The 14,567-nt window shown below is 41.9% G+C and overlaps 2 long non-coding RNA genes across 5 annotated transcripts; both read right to left on the reverse strand.

Moving 5' to 3' along the window:
- Positions 1–454: 454 nt before the first annotated feature.
- On the reverse strand, positions 455–14,101 carry LOC121776455. 4 transcript variants are annotated; one of them, XR_006045292.1, is made up of 4 exons: positions 13,982–14,101; positions 13,758–13,851; positions 1,145–1,203; positions 455–718 (listed from the first exon to the last, which is right to left on the reverse strand). It is a non-coding gene; the product is annotated as an uncharacterized LOC121776455 (long non-coding RNA). The 4 variants fall into 4 exon arrangements; XR_006045294.1 differs by having other exon boundaries at positions 14,003–14,088; XR_006045293.1 differs by having other exon boundaries at positions 13,758–13,866; positions 13,982–14,088.
- Positions 9,385–9,784, reverse strand: LOC121776456. Its single transcript, XR_006045296.1, has 3 exons — positions 9,656–9,784; positions 9,470–9,588; positions 9,385–9,399 (listed from the first exon to the last, which is right to left on the reverse strand). It is a non-coding gene; the product is annotated as an uncharacterized LOC121776456 (long non-coding RNA).
- Positions 14,102–14,567: the final 466 nt, after the last annotated feature.

Consider the following 14,567-nt stretch of genomic DNA (forward strand, 5'->3'; position numbering starts at 1 on the left):
ATCCGCCACTAAAGGAGTTAGTGGCGGAACAAAACCGCGGCAATATAATCGCCGCTAAATACCAGCGGCGGAAACTTTTCCGCCACAGAATTTGTGGCGGATTAGCCACGGAATATAGTCCATCGGAGAAATTCCGCCAGTAAAAATTTAAAATAGTGGCGGATTTGGGGCGCCATTATTAGTGGCGGAACTTGTTTCCGCCACTGAAATTCCGCCACTATTCTGCCACTAATGTTCCACTACTGAAATTCCGCCACTGTTCCGCCACTAACATATAATGCTATTTAGTGGCGGAATGCATCTGCCACTGTAATTTTATATACAGATTTGATTATATTTATTTTATTATTTATCCACCCTAATACGATAATTTTTTCAACAAATCAATACTTTTTTCATAGTAAAAATAACAATAGATACACGAATACTCATTAATTACTCATAACACCAATGTTTAATAATATTGAGCATCAATGCAAATGCTAAAACTTAGTTAATAACAAAATATTGATTCATGTAGCTTCTCAATCTGAAAATTCTAAAACTTAGTTAATAACAAAATAGCGATTCATATTCCTTCTCAGTCTCATATCTGGTGGGACCGTTGTTGGCAAATTTATCATCTACAAATATCTTGTTCCATCCTAGTCTCATGAACTTCGTCGCTTTCCTTTCCAAATCTTGGATTAAATTTATATGTTCATCTTTGAGCCACCTCCTGAAGCCACACACATACATTAGCATTAAAACTAGTGTTTCCAATGATACTAAAGGATAATTAACCTAAACTCTCCAAATATATACATATATAAACTATGTATATGCTTTGCAATAATTCTAGAACTAGCATCACTGGCATTTTCTTTTCCATTGAAAGACATCTAACTAATTGACAGAAAAATTATGGATTCAAATCAAGTGGGATTAATTCAAGTAATGCTTATTCAATAGTAAAATAATGCTAACATCGTCTTATACCTGACCATATTTTGGATCAAATATTGAATCAAATATATTGTGTGACTTCTAATTTATAACATGTACTCGTTTACCATACCAGATGTGCATACTAATTAGACATTGAATCAAATATATTTTGTGACTTCTAATTTATACCAGATGTTTCTTACCAGATGTTTCTTACCAGATGTTTCTTCAAGAAGATGCCCCCAAACACCTCTCTAACCACTTAGCACCAACTACCTATTCATTGAATTTGGAAGGATCAAAATTCCATCAACAAGATAAACAAAAGCAAAGCAAATATATCCTAAATACCGAAGCAAAAATGAGTACAAATCTAGGCAGAGCACCCGGTTCATCTTTACTAAATTGTGGCCTACTATGTAGAAGAATGGCAAAGGAACACTAGCAAGTGTGCTTACATATCCAGAAGGGAGGTAACAAGATTTAATACAACAGAGACAGAAACTTAGTTATATTTTAAGAGAGTAATACATGTTAATTCAGAGAAGTTCATGAATGACAGGTTCGAGAAAGTTATGTGATGGAGTACGGACTAAACAAGCCCAATAGCAGTGACGGCCCATCAGCCCAAAGCCCAAGGAAGAGTATCAGTTCGGCATTACCAAAGAGTTCGGCCCCAGCCTATAGCTCGGTAAAAGCCGACCAATCAGTTCTACTCTCAGATCGGCAAAAGCTGCTCGGCAATAGTTCAGCAGTTCGGTCTCAGTATTCGACCGAACTGGGAGATAGTGGACCCATGCAGGATCTCATGACCACTACACGATCTATTTAGTGGTGTCAAATCATGCAGGATCTCATGCGGGATAAGCGGACCAAACAAAGAGGTAGTGGACCCATGCAGGATCTCCATGACCTCCACGACATCCACAACCATCATTAGTGGTGATGCAAGCCACGATCTTAGTTCAATGTATAAATAGAACTTAGATCCGATAGAAAAGGGTTAAGTTCTCTAGAGATCAAATGTAAAATAGCAAGTCTGTATTGTAAGCTGTAGAAAACAGATCAAGCAATACAACTCTGCCCTCTTTTCTTCCCGTGGACGTAGATTTACCTCAGTAAATCGAACCACGTAAATCTCTGTGTCGTGATCTGCATTTTCCTGCATTCATCACCATCAAAAATTCGCCAAACCATCACTGGCGCCATCTGTGGGCGCCACGTAGATTTACCTCAGTAAATCGAACCACGTAAATCTCTGTGTCGTGATCTGCATTTTCCTGCATTCATCACCATCAAAAATTCGCCAAACCATCACTGGCGCCGTCTGTGGGAAACAGAGAACCAAATTTGTGATAAAACGAATTTTTGACCCTTTTTCCACCCCAAAAAAATGCATACCAGATCACACACTACCCGTAATACCGTTCGTGAAAACCATGAGGAAGCTAGTCCAGCCCGCAGGTCCGGAAAACAGCCTCGGGAGACATCTACTTCCAGTTTTCACGATGAAGGAACAAGCCGCTCAAAAGGTCCACACACCGAGTCTTCCCAGCAGCCTGATTTGAATGAGGCTGTCAAGCTGTTCTTGGCTGAGAAGCAGGATGAGTTCTTAGCCTTCCTGCAAAAGAGCCAACAGCCGAAGACGAAAACGGTGGGTTCTCCTTCCTCATCCAGACATGAAAGTCACTACCGCAGTAGTGCCGTGTCTTCCAGGAAGAAGAATCCTCAACCCCGACATGTTCCTGTTCCTCCTCGGTACCGGAATCACAGGAGATCTCCATCTCCTCCATACCGAAGAGATGTTGGGTTCGCCATGTACGGAGGCTTTCCACAGGAGGTTCTTTCAGAAAGCGGAAGCCCGGATCACTTCGGCTCAGCTGCTTTCTATACGTCAAGGTCGCGACGAAAAGATCAACGACTTCATGACGAGATTCCACAAGGAATGCCTACAAGTAGATGATCTCAACGATCTACTTGTCATTTCGGCATTCCAAAATGGAATCCTGCCCGGAGCTCTCTACAGAAAGCTCGTGGAATGCAGTCCGCAAACAGCTCAAGAGATGTGGGACATTGCGGACAAGTTTTCTCGTGCCGATGAGGCAGACCGTCGAAAACGGTCTTTAGACAGCTCATCTAGAGAAGACAAAAAGAAGCCCGATCATAGCGATCAGAGGCTTCCTCGCCGAACACCTTCCCCACCAAAGGAGGGATAGCGGTCATCCGAGGTGATCGAAAAAGAGCAAGTGTGTTCGCAGATTGCGCTTAAAAGTGCCGAGCAATCAGTTCGGCACCATCAAGCATAGCAATCACAGCAGCCGGAGTCAGAGGCAGGCGAAATGACCGAAGTCACACCAGAGCCGAACTCGATGGTGTACGGCACTGAAGCAGTGATTCCGGTTGAGATCGGCATACCCAGTCCCCGAACTCAATTTCTCCTCAGAAATGAATGGTGACGGACTGAGAGCCGAACTAGATCTTGCCGAAGAAAGAAGAGAATTGGCCTGCATAAAAGCAGCCAAGTACAAGGAGCAAGTAGCCCGGTATTATAACCAAAGGGTGAAAAAGCTGCAATTTCAAGTGGGAGATCTCGTCTTGAGAAACAACGAAGTAAGCCGAGCAGAAAAGCTGGGCGAACTCGAACCCACATGGGAAGGTCCATATCGGGTGTCAGAAGTCCTCGGCAAAGGGTCTTACAAATTGACTCACGTGTCAGGAGCACAAGTACCCCGAACATGGTACGTTTCCAACCTCAAAAAGTTCCATTTGTAAGAGACAGTCCGGTCAGTCAGTCTTGAGTCCTGTTCGGTCAATGTGCTTTCTTTGGTTTGCTTGGTCTTTGTTTGTCTCTGTGCGTTTTGTCTGTGTGTTTTGTCTGTCTCTGTGCGTGTCGTCTCTTACAAATGTTACTGAGGTATCTTGTTCTTCGAAGGCTGATCCCCTTCTTAGAACATATACAAGCCAACGATTGTGAGTCAAAGCTTCTAAAGAGGATACAAGACCACAATTCAGCTTAAACAAGCAGTTCGTCTGAAACGAACTGCAATAAGCCAACGATTGTGAAGTCCAAGCTTCTAAAGAGGATACAAGACCACAATTCAGCTTAAGAATCAAGCACTTCGTCTGAAACGAACTGCAACAAAAGTCCGATTCACGCGATAAAACTTGCCTGAATTAGGACAAGGGAAAGTCCGATCCACGCGATAAAACTCGCCGAATTAGGACAAGGGAAAGTCCGATCCCCAAATTAGGACAACGGAAAGTCCGATCCGAGCGATAAAACTCGCCAAATTAGGACACAAGACGAGTCCGGTCAAAGATGTTTATTTCATCAGACCAAAGACGAGTCCGGTCAAAGATGTTTATTTCATCAGACCAAAGACGAGTCCGGTCAAAGATGTTTATTTCATCAGACCAAAGACGAGTCCGGTCAAAGATGTTTATTTCATCAGACCAAAGACGAGTCCGGTCAAAGATGTTTATTTCATCAGACCAAAGACGAGTCCGGTCAAAGATGTTTATTTCATCAGACCAAAGACGAGTCCGGTCAAAGATGTTTATTTCATCAGACCAAAGACGAGTCCGGTCAAAGAAGTTTACTTCATAAGACCGAGGACAAGTACGATGAAATTTTTTCGCTAAGCTGTAAATACACAGTGTTAGAAGCGAAAACAAAATTTCATTTTTCAAATCTTGTTCGGCACACAACTCCGCTACCCTACGAGATGGCGTTACGCTATTACAAAGGACTATCCTACTGTCCAGGGTTGCTAAAGTTGAGCCATCTATTCACAAAATCCTCGTGAAGCCGAGTTCGGGCGTTCTCGGCAGCTGAAGAATAAGCAGGTCGACGAGATGCTCTAATCGACCTACCGCCTCTTCCCTGAGCCCGAGAAGCCCTAGCACCTCGGCGGCGAAGAGTCTCTTCACGAAGCATTTGCCGATCTTGCTCACTCATAACCACAGCTCCTCTGCGAACTTCAGTCCGTCCTCGACTTGACGTCTCTGGTTGTCCCTGAGTTCGTTGCTGACTTGGAGTACGGTTTTGAGCAAGTGAATCAGAGGTTTGAGCTGGAGTACTAGCATCTGTTGGCGGGAAATGCCTGAGGAATCTCTCAATTGAGGGACGCCGGGAAAGAACTATGTCGTACCGAGAAGCCCAGCGCCGCAATGATTTCACGACTTGTTGGCAAGCCGAGCTCTCCAGCGCATTGTTCCTCCGGAGTACATGATATTCCTCCCACAGTTCGTCAACTCGTTCTTGAACTTCAGAGATGGTCATTCCCCCACGCCTGCAGATGAAATCCTCATACGCAGTCCTCTCAGCGACGGCAGTGTTCAGCTCGGCCTCCAGATCCTTCTTTTCGGACTCTAAGTCCTTATTATCGGCCTCCAGCTTGATTGAACGAGCCAAGAGTTCGTCATTCTTCATCTGGTCAGCTATAGCTCTTTTCTCAGCTTCGTCTAAAGCCGAAGAGTACAGCCGCTTCCAGTGAAGTACCTCCACCTCCTTGAGAGTTAAGAATACAAAGCAGCTACGTCAGTTCGGCATTTCAGCTTACCGAGCAGGTAGTAAACCACAACAGGAGTAAGAGAGTACGAAAGGCTATACGAAGACACAAGAGCAGAAAGAAGAATTTTTTCATTCATAAGAAAAAATTTTTTCTACACAAGGGCTTCAAGGCCGTTTTACAAGAAGGAAGAAACTAAACTAAGAGAAGGAAGACGAAATCATACTCCGCTAGCTTCGTCTCCGCCTTCTTGGTGAGGTTCAGCTTCCTTCTCCTCGTCTGCTTCAGCTTCAGCCTCGGCCTCCCTGCTCTCCCCAGCCTGCTCGGCGCCACCGTAGCCGATCTGCTGCGCCTCCTGCTCGGCCTGCTCATCGCCGGTCTGCCGCTCATGCTGCTCGGTCTCACCCTCTCCATGGAAAATTGGAGCGGGTGAAACTGACCCTATGGAGGCAAAGATAGCCTCCATGTTCTCATCGCGGTCAGCTCGGCAACTACGAACTTGGTCTGCAGAAAGCAGGACCGAGGACGAAGCAAGCTCCTCAAGCACCGGCAGACTCTGAAGCCGAGCTGCTATCTCTCGGCCGTACAGCGGCAGGACGACTTCGGGCCCCTGCTCGACATTATCTGTCATCAGTTTCAGCAGATCACCGACAAAGGCTGAAAATTGGTTGCTCAGAAAGAGTTTCTCCGCGAAAGCACGGAGAACCTCCCCTTGGGCAACCACGGCAGCAGCATCCCTCCGTTTCGTCTGCTCTCGCTGGATGACGAGCTGGTTTTTGGCAAACTGAGCTTCATCCTGGGCCGAAATCCTAGCAGCTCTGGCCTTCTCAAAGTTAGCCTCAGCCTGTTCGGCCCGATGACAAGCAGCCGCCAACTTCCTCTGCATCTCAGCATAGTCATTGGACGCTTTGGAGAGTTCGACGGCGACGAGCTTGGAGAGCATATCGTTCCTCTGAAAATGGATAAAGAAAAAAGTCAACAAAGGGGCCACAAAAAATACAGGAAAAAAGCAAGGCCAGAAAATCAAGAAGAGAATTCACCTCGGCGAAGTCCGTGGGCCATAAAAACGGCTCACAGATATGTTCCGAAGGAGGCGCCAAGACCACGTCTTTCTCTGGCGCTCTCGGGGGCTTCTGGGCCTTCCCCTTCCCCTTTGCCGAAGTCGACTCCGGCTTCTTCGGATCCGAAGAGGTTTTTTTGCCTCTTCGGAGTCCTCTCGGCATCAGACGCCGAGCTGGTGATTTTCGGCCTCTCCGGCTCCTTGGACTCCGAAGATTTGCGGCTCAGCTTATTCAATATGTTCACTACCGAAAAACAAGGAAACAAGGTTAGTTTTCGCCGCTAAAGCAGTAAGGCATAAAAAAGAAATCCTCACCCTCAGTCTCTTCGTCCGAAGACGAGATATTGAACACGAGGTCGCCCTTGACGAGCTCAGTTTCCGAGTATTGTTTCCTAATCATAGGAATCTTATTGAGCTCGCCCTCGAGCTCGGCCAACGGTTCTAACCGAGGATGGGGAATCACGGACTTCGGCCCTCTCCAAGGAAAGCCCGGAGCCGAAGTCCTATTATAAAAAAAGAAACGGTTTTGCCATTTCGGCCACTTGGTTTTGCAGAAGGCCCTAAAAGGCTGTAAGGGGATCAAGTAAAACCAAGATCCCTTCCTTTTAAACTGGAAAAAATTAAGGATTGCCCGCAGAGACAGATCCTTATCTAGCCTACGGAGTTCGGCAGCAAAAGCCGACAAGTGCCTCCAAGAATTCGGAGTCACCTGACCTAAAGGGAGTTGAAAAAAATCAAGAAGCTCTACAAAAGGTGGGGGAAGAGGGAAACGAAGCCCGCATTCTAAGCAGGCTTCGTAAACGGTGGCATAACCCTCCGGCGGGTCGTTAGCCCTATGATCATCGTCGGGAACCACCGCCTTCCCCCCGGGAAGAAGATATTTTTCGTGTAGAGATATCACGGTGTCCTTACTCAAGACGCTGTGAAAGTATTCTACAGTCTTCTCCCCGGACTCTTTCCGGCTAGAAGACCCCTTGCCCCCTTTCCTACCGCTACCTAACTCAGAAGAAGAAGAAGACATGGTTCTTACTCTTTGCAAAATCTGAAGAAATTCTGAAGAAATTCTTGAAAGCGGAAGGAAATTTTTTACGCAAAAGAGACAGAGTGCAGAAGAAGCAACAGCAAAAAGTATTCAAAGGATGAAGAAAGGGTGTATTTATCAGATTCGGAGAAGATTTTAAAATCATCGCACCGTTTCGAATCCCACCTTTTCAGGATTCAACGGCCGGATTTTACTGTCGCATTTAATGCAGTCACGCGCAAGGCACGTCCCCTGACGTCAGCCTCCCCCGTACCTTTATCCAGAATGCCGAAGTGACTCGCTTCGCCGAAGTGATTCACTTCGTTTTTCGGGGGGGGGGTAGTGATGGAGTACGGACTAAACAAGCCCAATAGCAGTGACGGCCCATCAGCCCAAAGCCCAAGGAAGAGTATCAGTTCGGCATTACCAAAGAGTTCGGCCCCAGCCTACAGCTCGGTAAAAGCCGACCAATCAGTTCTACTCTCAGATCGGCAAAAGCTGCTCGGCAATAGTTCAGCAGTTCGGTCTCAGTATTCGACCGAACTGGGAGATAGTGGACCCATGCAGGATCTCATGACCACTACACGATCTATTTAGTGGTGTCAAATCATGCAGGATCTCATGCGGGATAAGCGGACCAAACAAAGAGGTAGTGGACCCATGCAGGATCTCCATGACCTCCACGACATCCACAACCATCATTAGTGGTGATGCAAGCCACGATCTTAGTTCAATGTATAAATAGAACTTAGATCCGATAGAAAAGGGTTAAGTTCTCTAGAGATCAAATGTAAAATAGCAAGTCTGTATTGTAAGCTGTAGAAAACAGATCAAGCAATACAACTCTGCCCTCTTTTCTTCCCGTGGACGTAGATTTACCTCAGTAAATCGAACCACGTAAATCTCTGTGTCGTGATCTGCATTTTCCTGCATTCATCACCATCAAAAATTCGCCAAACCATCACTGGCGCCATCTGTGGGCGCCACGTAGATTTACCTCAGTAAATCGAACCACGTAAATCTCTGTGTCGTGATCTGCATTTTCCTACATTCATCACCATCAAAAATTCGCCAAACCATCATTATGCATAATTCTACTTTTTGTCAACTTAATGATGTAGTATCACCCTTCACGTAAACCAGTGTTGTTAGGGTCGAGGGTCGCACCAGGTCGATAAGGTGAAAATTCGGGTCGCGGGTCGACGAGTCGACTGGGTCGAGAGACCCACTAATCTAGGATAATTTTTTTGCCTTTTAATATTAAATCAAATAAATATATTACTCTAATGTTTATAATATATCAAATAATATAAATGTAGACGTAATTCATGTGAATAGAGATAAAGTGGAAAATAGAAATGATCAAAATATCAAAACAATTCATAAGTCATAAGTATAACACAAAATAAATAATTGAAACCATTGTCTGAAAATGTCAAAAGAAAGTTATATATCATCTTCACTTAGATGATAGTAATCTTCTCCTTCATCAAATTCTGCTCCAACCAAGTTTATATCTTCATTCTCTTCATCTTCATACACAAGAATACGAACAGACTTGGAGCTTGAGGCATGATCTCGAGTATTTGTGTTGCCTCTAGTATTGTGAGATGGCTCCAACACACCAGAAGCTTTACCAACATCTCTCCATCTGAGCGACTCATTTTGGAAGACAAAATCATCACCCCCGCATCCTCATCCTCATCCTCCCCCTCCATCCTACCCATTAACCATTCATTACTATCGTCAATGTCACTTAGGAGTATAGGATCAGTGACGTTTTGTATGTTGAATCTTCGCTCAAGATCTCTGTTGTACTTCACAAACACTAAGTTGTTTAATCGTTCTTGTGCCAAACGATTCTTCTTTTTGCTATGAATCTGTAAATGAAAAGGTAAAAATAACACATATTAGCTTCTCACAAATATAAACACAAATTTCAAGTCTTACATGTTGAAAAGTACTCCAATTCCTCTCACAGCCAGTAGCACTACAAGTTAGGCTCAAGACTCGAATTGCAAAGTTTTGCAAATTTGGTGCCTTAGACCCATAATGTTTCCACCATTCAGCTGAAGAAAACAAGATAGAGAATATCAATCAAATAAATAGTTTAATGAAAAATATGATAATATTTACCTGGTGCCATTTGATTTCTATGTCGAATAGCTAAAGGATTTCCGAAACAGGAAACAACGTCCCGATACAAAGCCGTTTCCTTTTTCATGATCTGATCTTGCATATTTATGTCGGGAACCAGTTTTAGAACACACTCGTGCAAGCCTTCGATAACCTCTGAACAAGCTAAAATACCTTTCACATCTTTATAAAAGACTGTCGGATTCAAGTAATGACCTGCAGCATGCAATGGTTTGTGCAATTGATCATTCCATCTAGAGTCAGTTACATCAAATGCTCTCTTATACTTGTCTTCGTTTCCTTTGAATGACTTGAAATGGTCTCTTTACAACGATCCATAGCCTCAGAAATATAACCCATCGCGGGCTTGCGCTCAGCATCAACCATTCTCAACACCTCAATAAGAGGAGAACCCAATTTGAGTGCATGGACAATATGTCTCCAATAAGCATCATTCAACACAGTAGTAGTTGCCTGTTTTCCGGATGCCTCTTTGTACCACTGACTAGTAGTCCATTCATCACTGGTGAACATTTTTCTGAGATTCTGCCGCTGGTTATGGATGGACCTCAAAGTGATGAAGGAAGTAGCAAATCTAGTGGCTGCCGGCCTAAGTAACTCTCTCTTATTCGTATATCTTCTCATCATGTTCAGCACGCCCATCTTACTGTAAATATAACCGGTCAAAGCTATTGACTTTTTGATCACACCATTGATAAGCGGTATTTTACCAATATCTTCAAGCATCAAATCGATGCAATGTGCTGCACATGGAGACCAAAACAGTGAGGGTATCCTTACTTGCAGCGTCATTCCAGCTTTCTTGTAATTGGAGGCATTATCCGTCACGATTTGGATCACATTCTTCTCTCCAACATAATCAATCATCTCTTCGAACATTGCTACCAGAGCGTTTGCATCTTTTACAATGTCAGACACATCGACAGACTTGATGAAAATTGAACCTTTTGGCGAATTCACTAAGAAGTTGATAATTTCTTTATGAGAAATAGAATCACGCCACCCATCAGATATAATTGAACATCCATAAGTAGCCCAATCATCTCTATGCTCTTTTACGAGAGCACTCACACTCTCAACTTCTTTCTTCAGCAAAGGCACTCTCAGTTCATGATAACTCGGTGGCTTCATACCGGGACCATACTGTCCAACAGATTCAATGGCAATCTTAAAGCTTTCGTGCTTAGCAGCATTAAATGGTATTCCGGCTTCATAAAACCATTTAGCCAATTTAGTGCAAGCCCTGTCACGTAACTCTTTTCCCTGAACATCATTTATCGTCTGTTGTTTTCCCTTGCTCAATTTTTGTACTTGGACTCATTTTGCTGGAACGCGGTCGTAATATACATCCAAAGCACCTTTCTTCCTCGGCTTCTTCGATTTAATTGTTGTATTACAAACATCATCCTCTTCGTCATCTCCAAAGGTTAAATCTTCAAAATCTTGCCTACCTTGTGATGCTGACGGAAGATCTTGATCCAGTTTAGCATCCTCTTTTTTCTTCATGAACTCTATAATCTCATCTCTCACATGTGATGGATATTTAGGGCATGCCGTGACATTTTTAAAACCACCGACCAAGTGTTCCTTGACCCTTTGAACCCCTGATGTTATATTCTTTGAGCAAAAATTACCCGTAAATAAATATCTAGTCTTTGGATTTGGAGTTGCGTATTTTCTTGCAGGATCTTAAGCATCTTATATTGACTGTGATAAAAAAATATATACATGTTATGATGTATGGATAAGAAAGCATGCATTTACTACTAAAAAAATATTTGGGAGTGGATGGGACATGATCAATGGTGTTGAAGAATGCAGATATTCACCGTCACAAACATATGTTACTATGTCTTAGAAACTAAAACTCTCATTTTGACCAAAGAAAAACAACTAGCAAACTACATTGTACAACAGACGATTTAGGCTTTAAGAAATTCTACAAGTACAACAGACGATAGTCATGATGAATCTATATTCCATAATTCAATAAAAATATTACATGATCAATGATGTTCAAATAATTTTCGGTTGTTATTAATTATACAATATACATGGATCTACAATTCAATTTAATTATGCAATATACATGGATCTACAATTCAATAAAATATCACATGATCTATAGTTCTATACAAAAAGTAGGAAAAATAAAGTTACATAAAAAAAATTAAAATTAACTCCTCATCTAGACTCAAGTTTCAATACATAACCTATAGGTAGATAAAGTGGTACAAGTTGCAATCATTTGTAGGGTCCGACCTAAATTTAAAATTAACTCCTGCACACAATTCAAAAAGAAGATGAAAGTTAGAACAATACCTTGATTAAACAAAGGAATATATAAAGAGTGGCAGCAAACACGATCGTTGAATTGTTTGTGTGTTTAGGAATGCAGAGGAGGCTGAATTATGAAGAGTAGAAAGTAGGGTTTGAGTTTGAAAATTTTGATGTGTGCGTGCATATATAGAGAGATTATTGAATTGAATTGAATTGAGATTGAGAATGATCCGTGTGAGATATCAAAGATTTGCAGATTTTTAGGTAAATTTACTTTTATATTAATGTTTAATTTAGTAAAAAATTCAACAGCAAAAAGGAAAAGATTTACGTAAGAAAAGATTGGGGAATTACCTTAAAATGTTAATTGTGAAGCATGTATTAGCCGTTAGGGCGACCCACCCGAAACGCTCGACCCCGCCGACCCAGCGCGACCCATGCATCTCGATCAACCCACCCATGTTGGGGCGGTGCTGGTCTCGACCCGGGCGACCCGAGCGCCGAATTAACAACACTGACGTAAACAAAACACAAATTATAAAGTAATTACAAAAAACATAGAAATGTTTGAAGCATTCCTAGAGAATTGCAGAATTGATTATCTGTGAGTTATATCAAAAAACTGATTCAAAATTGAGCTGTACAAGTTTGAGTATGCTACTATGCTATTATTATTCGGCTCCACTATTATATCATCCTATTGAAATTAAATTTCAAGATGAATTATAAAAATAAAAATATTTATAATTAAGGAATCTTTGGGTGAAGAGAAGATTAAAATCTAGTTGTGTGCTTACACTATTAGTGGTGGAATCCAATTTTGTGATAATTTAAACTAAGGGTGAGGCTACGTGTGTTCATAATTGATGATGAAAACACTTTTTTATTTATTTAAGTAGGTGAGAAGAATGATTCGAGTCCAACTATATTTTAAACCAAATACTCAACAATTTAATTAGCAGGTGTTTTACTGTAAAATATGGAAATTTCAGTAAAAGAATATTAAGTTGACTGCTGTCAAAATAGAAGTGTGTTTCTGACAAACTGGTTAGCAATTTTAAACTGTTACAATGAACCAATTTTGTCTGTAAAGTTCCTAACAAGCTGTATTTGAGTTTTTAACTGTTCTTTTAAAAATGAATTCACCAGGACACAAACACCCACACATGCATAGTAGTTTCCCACTGGTGATGGCTTATAATGCCTTCCTGTTCTTCATTTAACACTGCTTTCTTTAATATGAGGTCTTTTAAAACTATGTTCATTTCAATAACAAATCAAACACCTAATATCTACCTAAGCAATCATCCAATCAAATCTAGCATAAAAAAGTAACCCTCAAGTATAAAACTAAAATCTCAGTTTTTCCTCCAATAGGTATAAACTACCTCTGATCTTGCTCCTGCTCTAGCTTTCCTGAACTAGCCGAACTAGCTCTCATTGCAAGCAACACAGTCAGAACTGACATTCCTCCATCGAAGATTAATTAAGGGCCAGAAACAAGCACACCACTAGAGAAAATTCCAGACATTGAATTCCACATAATAAAACAAACAATGCCAACTCAACGCGAGCAACACATATATCGTCTTATTAGCATCTAAATATAGGAAAACAGAGGCCTAATTGTTTGTCAACTCAGACTACTGAGATCAGATCAAACCTCATCAAACCTTAAGAAATAAGGAAGACAAATTGGGGCATTGTTCAAGCAATCAATGACTAATTTAATCAACTCATAGTTGAAACAATACAAAGAAATAGAAAATTATTGGAATCGGTGGACAAAAATCGAATTAACCTGAGGTTCATAGTCATTAATGGATTTGTGACTGCTTTTACGCTGCTCACAAACCACGACCCCCAATCAATCGGTGGACAGAAATCGAATTAACCTGAAGTACCAGAAACTACAAACAAGTAAAACAAATGCTAATTTGAACATGAACACCAAAGCAACTTATAAATAATAAATATACAAAGAGAAAGAGAGTAGAATCAGGCTAGAAGCCAATAAAAACCAACAGTGCATCATGACTTGTTTACATCTGGATGATTGTTCCAAGCAAGCGACGGCAACGGAGCTGGAGAGGGGACCGACGGCGACGACGGGGAGAATTCGCACAGCGTGAAGTGAATTGAATGAAAAGCGTAAATCTAAGGGGAAAATCGGGTTTCTAGGCTAGTTTGCCTTTAAAATAACGTAAATGTACCGATTTTGTTATCTATTCCATAAATGGGAAAAACGCCACCTCGTTGGCGTGTTTTTAGGTGAAAACGCCAACCATATTGGCGTTTTACAATTAAGAACCGTATGTGTCGTCGTATTGCATGTACGTTGAAAAACGCCAATTCCACTAGCGTGTTTAACAAAAAACGCCAATCCCACTGGCGTGTTTCAAAAAACGCCAATTCGGTCGGCGAGTCTATACAGAATGTTGCCTTCCGTTGTGGAAAAAAAGGCCAAAAATTCTCCAAGTTATACACGCCAGTGGGATTGGCGTGTTTCACAAAAATTCTCAAAGCAGTTAGAAGCCTCCCTGAAAATGAAAACATATTACATGGAAGTTATTATCCTATAGATTTGTAAACCACAAGAATCCACAGATCA

The sequence above is a fragment of the Salvia splendens genome, chromosome 18, assembly GCF_004379255.2.
Source record: "Salvia splendens isolate huo1 chromosome 18, SspV2, whole genome shotgun sequence".
NCBI classification, from domain to species: domain Eukaryota; kingdom Viridiplantae; phylum Streptophyta; class Magnoliopsida; order Lamiales; family Lamiaceae; genus Salvia; species Salvia splendens.